Source organism: Marmota marmota, unplaced genomic scaffold (assembly GCF_001458135.2).
Source record: "Marmota marmota marmota unplaced genomic scaffold, marMar, whole genome shotgun sequence".
Taxonomy (NCBI): Eukaryota; Metazoa; Chordata; class Mammalia; order Rodentia; family Sciuridae; genus Marmota; species Marmota marmota.
This window is the reverse complement of record NW_025999900.1, coordinates 17,704,079-17,712,867: the sequence shown is the minus strand read 5'-3', so window position 1 is coordinate 17,712,867 and position 8,789 is coordinate 17,704,079. Positions and strand designations below refer to the sequence as shown.

Genomic DNA, 8,789 nt, shown 5'->3' with positions numbered 1-8,789 from the left:
TGAGGGGAAAGGGAAAAATAATACAAGGGGGAGAAATGAAGGTCAGTAGAGGGGGTAGAGAGATAAGAGGGGAGGGGAGGGGAGGGGAGGGGGGAAAGTAGAGGATAGGAAAGGTAGCAGAACATGACAGTCACTAGTATGGCAATATGTAAATCAATGGATGTGTAATTGATGTGATTCTGCAATCTGTATATGGGCTAAAAATGGGAGTTCATAACCCACTTGAAGCAAAGTGTGAAAGATGATATATCAAGAACTATGTAATGTTTTGAACAACCAACAATAAAAAAAAATGTTAAGGGTAAAAGCTGAAAAACTCCTCAGTTTTTTTCGAGAATTTAAGTTTTCCTTTTCGTTTCCACCAAATAAAACAAGAGTTTATTATTTAATCACATGTTTAAATTTTGAGTTTTCTCTAAGTACAAAGCAACCACTACAAACACACAAAAAACTTATTTGTTAATGTAAAAATTTTTCCTTGGTTTGTGCAACATGCAATACACATGAGTCCAAAGACTACAGTTTGGGGCAAATGTCCATGGACTGAGAAACCACAATTCCAAGTTTCAAAACTCATTTTAAAAATTATTAATAGGACATGCAGGTCGCTTTTACTTCTCAGCAACTTCTTGAACTATTATTTGATTATTAGTCTAACTCAGCACCAGAAAAGAAATATTGCATGCCAATTTGAGGGACTAAAAAGAAAATTTCAAAAGTACTAGATTTGTTAACAGCTGAGTAAGGTCATTATAAACAAGCTGCTGAAAACCCCTGTATAGTCTTAGCACCAAACAAAATCTACCAGGCTCCAAGGACACTCTTCGGGTTATATGATGGCATAACTTTTTAAAGGGAGCCAATTACATCAGCATAAGTCATTCAGAGCCCAACATATAAAAGATGACCAAAATCAAATCTAGTTTTCCCAAAAGAAACATCCCATCCTTGATGTGAATATGAACTTCCTAGAGGTCTCATTGGGCCTAATTGCTGATCACTTACAGTAATAGATTTTTAGTGCAAAGAGTAACATGATGTTAAGTCGTTTTAGATTTTAGACATACACATTACACTTCTGGGTGATAATGGAGAGAATCTGCAGCATTATATCATTAATCTAGGTTGCATCGTTCTTTCAAATGGCATCAATATCAATGTCATCATCCTTGCTGTCAGACTTCACAGTTTCAGCTTTCATTACACTAGTAGTCTTTGAATATACCTCCTCAATGTTTTCATCTTCATCTTCTTTCCCACCAGAGATTCTTCCTCTGCCTCCTTCAACGGCTTTATAATTGGTTTGCTTTGATATGAATCTCTTTGCAGAGTTGGTTTTTTTTTTTTTTTTTTTGAGGCCTCTTTCTTAGAGGAGTTTTGCAACAGCTGATGATGACCTACTCTTCTGAATGGCTGTGCCACACATCTCCTTCAAGATGGGTGGAATCTTGGAGAGAGCTGAGCTTGATGAATTGTACTGCACACTTCAAACGATGAGGAAGGTATGGCTGAGCTTTTTTGTTACCCTAACAAAATCTTAAGAAATGGCACCTGAGTTTCTTAATCAGTTCACCAGTCTTCTCTTTGAAAAGAACTTCAGTCAGAACAAAAGGGCCCATGGCTGTTACATCTAATCTTTCTGCTTCTGCAACAATTTGTCAGGTGAGTCAATGATACCTTCTATCTTTTTCGTAACAAAATCCAACAGGATATTGACACACTTCTACAGTACCTTCCAAATCATCACTGAGTGTCAGAGCTTCTGCAGGGTCACGAATTTTATCCATTTTACTGCTCTGAGTTTCCTCAGTTGTATGCTTCCCCCCAATCCTTCTCCTCTTCTTCCTCAGCACTTATAGGAACAATGATCTCATTTGGTGCTGGTGGTGGTGGTATGTCACTGCTGAATACAGAACCATTTTCCTTGTCTTTGTCCTTTCTATTTTTCTTTTCTGTTTTTTAATTTTTTCTTTCCTGCACCACTCTCATTATTTGCCTGCAAGTTTTTCAGAATGAACATGCAGAGTTTATGGTGTGTATCAAGAATTCCTCTGTATCCACAGGCTTAACAAGAATTACCTATTGTTTGCCTTTTTTGAATTAACATACAGGTCTATTTCAGGATTCTCACACTCAGGGCAGAAAGAAAAAGCAATTTAATGAACCCATTCAATATGTCTTGCAGTTTATTTGCCTCATGAGATCCTTTGACAATGTAATGGTCATTTTTAACATAAAACTGGGTCTGTATACCCATCTCACAACCCAGATATTTGGTGGGATATATCAGAGACTGATTAAGTGACTTTTCGACATCAAATATGTTGACTATAACTGTTTTGATTCCATTGCCTTTGCTCCCAATCTTGGCAATCAGACAGGGGGTTGGTATCTTGTAGCTATAGAACTGGTCTGACATGCTGCACTTACATTAACAGACATTGTGGCTTATTTGTGGCTTTATCGATAAGACCAGGACATCTGTGATTACAAATTTGTGGTATCATCTTTCTGTAGAAGAAGAGATGACATAAACTACTGCAAGAGTTCTGTCTCTGATATGAAAAAAATAATCATAATTTGCCACTGAGGCTATAAGTGCCTTGCTTGTATGCCATATTTCCACAAAAATGCTCAATAGTTTGTTTTCATCAAATAAAGATATAAAACCAACACAGCTTTCCTGGGACAGGGAGGATGAGGTGCTGGAAACCTGGTTGAGTCTGGAACTGCTGGATGGGTCAGTGGAGGGACAAATGGGCAGGTACTGCCCTGGACTATGGGGCATGGGACCAGTCCTCCCAGCAACATCAAAATCAATTTTTTTTTGTTGATCAATTTTCCTCTTTTCATTTTAGTTTAGGAATTTTCCATGGACTTATATTTAGATTAATTTTTATCCTCAATCTTTTATATCTATTAAATATATTATTTATTTGTATTAATTTTTTTAGACTTTTCATTCGAAACTTTCTTAAAGCATTTCTATTTCCATTGCTCTACTGTTCTTGCATGATATGTATTTTTTATTAGAACCCATAATATATTAATCATAGTAATTTTAAATGCTTTGTTTTATGCTGCCAGAATTTGTATCAAAAGTGAATCTGATTTTGATAAGTTTTTTTTTGTTTTCACTTGCTTTTTGTATGTGTACTTGAGTTTACACAATTAGGGAATAAGAGGCTTTGAAAAATATGAAATTAAGTAATGTCCTTGTGAAGTGAAATTTATGGTAATCAGGGATGTGGCTAATATTCACTGTAGGTGCAGGTACCAGAGGCTTCAATTTTCTTTAATGCTTTTCTTTGTCTTCTTTCTTGACTTTCAGGCTCCCATATGAGTTCCTCCCTAGATATTCCAAATCTTATAAATCTTTCATCTATAATCTGATGTTACTTTGCTGGTAGCTTTTTGATGTGGTGGTAATATCACCATATGGAGGTCCAGGGGGTCTATAAGAACAGGGGAGACTTCTGCTTGGAACTTCCAGGTTCTTGACCACATCACAGAAAATAATTTAAGGACATGTCAGGTATGAGAAACAAAGGAAGAGATTTATTATAAAGGAAAGTACACACTGGAGACTGGGAATGCAGGTGATGAGAGAGAGAGAGAGAGAGAGAGAGAGAGAGAGAGAGAGAGGGAGAGAGAGATGCCTTGTCTTGGTCTAGGTTTTTAAAATTTATAGAGGATCAGTAGCTAGGGGGCTGAACTAGTGTCGGGTCAGGGAGGGGATTTCACAATTTTGCACCAGTTTTCCTTGTGTTTGTGTATTGCTCTCTCACATTCTAATCATGTTGCTTCCTACAGAGCATGTCTCATAAGCATCTTGAATCTTCACCCTGGGGTGTGTATCTTACTATAATATTATAATAAGGCTAGGATCACTTCTTGGTCACCAAAGTCTTAAATGTGTATGTTCCCTAAATGAGTGATTCCGACAGAGGCCTATCTGCAAGCTAAGTACAAAGATGCAGGTGCAAGGACTTGGGCTGTGTTGCTCACAAATTGTTGGTTCTGCATTCCAGTGGTTTTTGAGTATTTCTTTTTTTAGATTCAATGTTCTTCCTATTTTTCATACATAAAAAGGGAGGCACATTCTATATTACTCGAGCAAAGTTTCAGTGTTTTAGTGGACTTGTTCCTTTGTTTCATTATAAATGTTCCTTCCTATTTTCCTTCCATGATATGATATTTTTCCTACCCATCACCCTTTCCTCTACTATAGCATCTCCATGTATTTCATCAATATTTGACTCCTGTTGATAGTGTGTATCTCCTAAGTGGGACAGTATAGCTGGAGAATGTTGGAGTAGGGAAATATTCCGGCTTCTATTCAGAGAATATTTCAGATTAGAACTGGACCAGAGCCCTTTCACCAGGAGAGTAGGCCTTTGTTATGGAGAATGCTATGGCCAAGTGTCCCCAGTTTGCTCTTCTCTTATGCCTAAAGAGTTAGGGGGGGTTTCTTCCACACTGAAGTTGAGAACATGATTGCCTTGATGGAATGGAGCTAATGAATGCCTCAGACTATGACACAAGGCTCTCACTCTTACTGTTTTTCACATTCTACCTACAGCAACTCACCAAAGTTATAGATCCTCTAGGTATTCTTATCCATTGATGGATTTTGTCACTTCTGTTCTAGGTAATTACATCTCAGTTCTTTTCCTCTCTGAATGCACTTTTCTTTCCACATTAGGTGGTCATGGTTTCCTCTGAAACTTCCATTCTCGGAAGAGTCCAAGCCGTTGATTTTTAGCTTGTATAACAGTTTTTTTTTTTTCTTATTCAACAATGGAGGGATGAATGCACAGGCACTTTCCATGTTGGAAATGAAACCTTTATTCTGATTTTTTTCCTTCACATTTGCACATATGCCACTTTGAGGTGGATTGGTTGGTTATTGATGAGAATAAATATATTCCTGAAATAAGTCATTTTAGGTTTTAAAAACAAAGGGTGATTACCTGCAGATTAAGAACTTTGAGATTGACAGTGTTAAAAGATTGTAGATCTATTTCAGCAGGGGAGCTTTTAAAAAATATCAATACCTGTGCTCCACCCCAAGAGATTCTAACTTAATAGGTTTGAGATGGGCTCAAGCATCAATAATTTTTGATATCTCCCCAGGAAATGCTAATGTGCCAACCAGGGTTGAGAACCACTGCCTTATAGAAACTTAAAAGAGCATCTCTAGATACAATTTAAGATATAGTATTGACTTTTTCCCAGTAAGGGAAGGAGAGAAAGCCAATATATCCCATTTAAAAGTTGAACATTTTATCTGAGAATTGTTCAAAACTCATATGCAGTGGGAACAGAGTGTTTTGTCATTTAACTCAAGAAGACATAAGAGCATTAATTGTTATCTGGGGTAGTTATTCGGCTTGAACCATTTTCTAAGGACTATTGCTTTTCTCACAGTCCATACTGTTCTTTGTTTGGTGAACAGGAGGGCTGGTAGCAGTTCCAAAGGCTTGAGATGTCTCAAGACAACTTTACAGGTCTATGTGAACTTACTCTACAGTGGAAGGTAAACTGATTGTATTCTCTCAGAATTTGTAATGAGAGTCTTATTGAAGAAGGGTTTGATAAACACAATGTTGCAATAAATACCAACTATAATATCTTAGGAGCCATGATGAATGATTTGCCTATTGAGGTTACATTGGCACAGAAATTGTGAGTAGTCATCTTGAACTACTGGATATATCAATGGTACAGCAATGGAGCAAAGCACTAAGAGCCACCAGTGAGGCCCCTAGAATATTTCAAATCTTGTATTAATGTATGGCCACAATTGCCAGATCATCATATTTCTACTTAAATGGTCACAGTATTGTTCTCACATTTCTGTGATATTTCATATTTATTGTAAAACTTATCTCTTACTTGAGGTTGCTTAACAAATCTTTTTCTTGCATTCAAATGTGGTCAATTAAATTTTCCAAGGCACTATGTAATTTGGTCAAATAGAGACCAGTGTTTGCAATCATTTTAATCTATATTTTAACTCAATCCAGAAAATGTTTAGGTCTCTCATTTAATTAGAAAGCATGGTGGTACTGGTGGAGATAATTGGCAAAATTCATGCCCTGTTTCTGAGAATAACTGCTAGAGCTTTCAAAACTGGAGCCACAGTTTGAAAACATTCATTATGTTTATATTGTAAAGATATAGGATACACAAGATACAAATCTTAAACCAGGAAAAATCTGATTTCCAAAATAAATTTCACCTATTCAGCTGATAAAAGAAACGACAGTCTTTGCTTAGGAATCTAAGATAAAAGCTGGAAAAGAGGACTGGGGTTGTGGCTCAGGGGTAGAGCGCACGCCTAGCACTTGCGAGGCCCTGGGTTTGATCCTCAGCACCACATAAAAATAAGTAAATAAAATAAAGGTATTGTGTCTATCTACAACTAAAAAAAATATTTAAAAAAAGCTGGAAAAGAAAGACTGAATTAATTAAAGTAAGGGACTTAAGAAAATGAAAAGGATATTTATAACTGACAATCAAAAAGTGGCTTCAGGGACCTTTGCCTAGAGAGAAAGCCTTCTTATTTTAGACGTCTTAAAGTCTCATTTGTAGTAGAGAATAAAGCTGACATTTTGGACATGGCAGGAACTATGAGAAGAATAACTTTATTTTCTAACTGATGAACTTGAACATGTGAATATTAATACAGTCTGTATGACATGGCTCAGAAGTACTTTGACTGAGCCAAATTTCAGTTAAGTATAAACACTAGCAGATGTTATGAACAGTATGGAAGTCTGGAAAGATATTTCAAGCAGATTTCTGGAAAAAAAAATGTTTTGCTGGTGTCCCACCTGAGATCAGAAATTGCAGAAACATTGTTTAATTGAAAGGTTTGTGTAAGTTATTCAGGTAATAAACATGAAACTGGTTTGCATAAAAATAAGTTATCTTGACTATTTAAGGTATGCTATCTCTATATCTCTTCTTATCTTTTTATTTAATTTATATATCATAAAGTCCCTTTAAAATTATAAATTATGTTAATTTCTAGCATTTTTGCAAACTTGTACAACATCCCCAATACCTAATTACTGAATATTTTCTTCACCTCATAAAGAAATCTGATGTCCATTATCATGTCCTTTTCCATTCCTCTTCTTCTACAGTTCCTGGCAACTACTGATCTTTTATCTTGCTCTCTGAATTTGTCTAGTCTAGAAAATTCATGTAAGAGAAATCTTACATTATTTGTTCCTTTTCTTTGGTTTAGTTCCCTTAACACAAGATTCATCCACATTACAGTATGTGTCAGCACTTCATTTGCCTTTATGATTGAATAGATCCCATTGTTTTGTGGAATCATTTCCTAGGGATGTGGCAACCAAAGTGGGTGGCTTAAAACAGCAGGTGTGTATTCTTTCAGTTAATGAGGGTTATAAGGCTGAAGTGGAGGCATTGGCAGGACCATATTTCCTTTAAGAATCTCATACAATCTTTGCTCACTTCTTCCTAGATTTGGGAGTGTTTGCATCTTTGATTTCCCTTGGCTCACAGTTGTCTCACTTCAATCGCTACCTCTGTCATCACTTGGCCTTCTTCCTGTGTGTCTCCATCTTTATGTGATATTTTCCTCTTTGTATATGGACACAAGTTGTATTGCATTAATGTCCCATAATGGCCCATTATGTCCCATAATGTCCCAAGTTGAATGAGATATTTTGTGAGTGAAAGAGCTAAAACAAAGAAATGGATAATTGAATCAGAATTACACATACTGGAACTCATTCCTCACCAAAAAATTTTCCTTAACACTTGTGTTTCTTTGTGTGTGTGTGTGTGTGTGTGTGTATGTGTTTTCATAGAAAAATATTTTACTCAGAAGCTTTATCCCCTCAAGACTCTTAGGATTACATTATTATTCTAAAGATTTCATATGATTAAACACATACTTGCAATCATATAACACATTTTCTACTTTAATAAAGTGCAAACATTCATGGACTGTACTTTTCAAGGATGTAAAAGCAGCTAGGACATTTGGGAGCAATAAGATTTTAACTGAGAAAATAACAGCAAATATTCTGATACTCAGACAAATGGATAGATTCATGACTTAGAATTCCACCATGTATTTATATTAAATTGTAAGTGAAACCCTGTAGTAAGTAGCACATCTACATGTGCAAAGAAAGGACTTGGGCAATGTGCAAATCTTTTTTTTTTTCCCCTACATCAGAGAACTAAGGTAATAGACATGGTCTCTAGTGAGGTTTCTCATCCTTCACATAATGATTTTAGTGACCTGACACATATATATTACACCATAGATGGTTACCTATTTCACACAGTATTTTACATGGATTTTAATTCATAAATCTATAAATCATGAATTTGTTTAACATAGCAAGTATGGATTAGGGAACGCCAAATGAAATAATTCTTAAGACATAGACTTCTTTCTAATAGCATTCCTCTATTTTCTAGAAAAGACAGTTATCAGTGTGTTTGCAATGCAGTGCCTTTATATAGAGGGACAAACAGGACCGAAGATTACTAGGGAGATAGATATAAGCAGTGTTTATATAAATATAAATGTTACTCAGTAATTGCCCTTCTAGATATATGCCCTAAGAATAAACGGACCAAACAAAAACATACATATATATATATATATATATATATATATATATATATATATATATAACACAATAAGAAAAATTTAAGCCANTATATAATATATATACTATATATACAGTATATATTACGTATATATACACATATTTCTTTAAAATAGTTTTTTA

General features: G+C 35.5%; 1 pseudogene; it reads right to left on the bottom strand.

Annotated features, from left to right (window-relative positions):
* Positions 1 to 1,138: 1,138 nt before the first annotated feature.
* LOC107145191 lies at positions 1,139 to 2,419 on the bottom strand (annotated as a pseudogene).
* Positions 2,420 to 8,789: the final 6,370 nt, after the last annotated feature.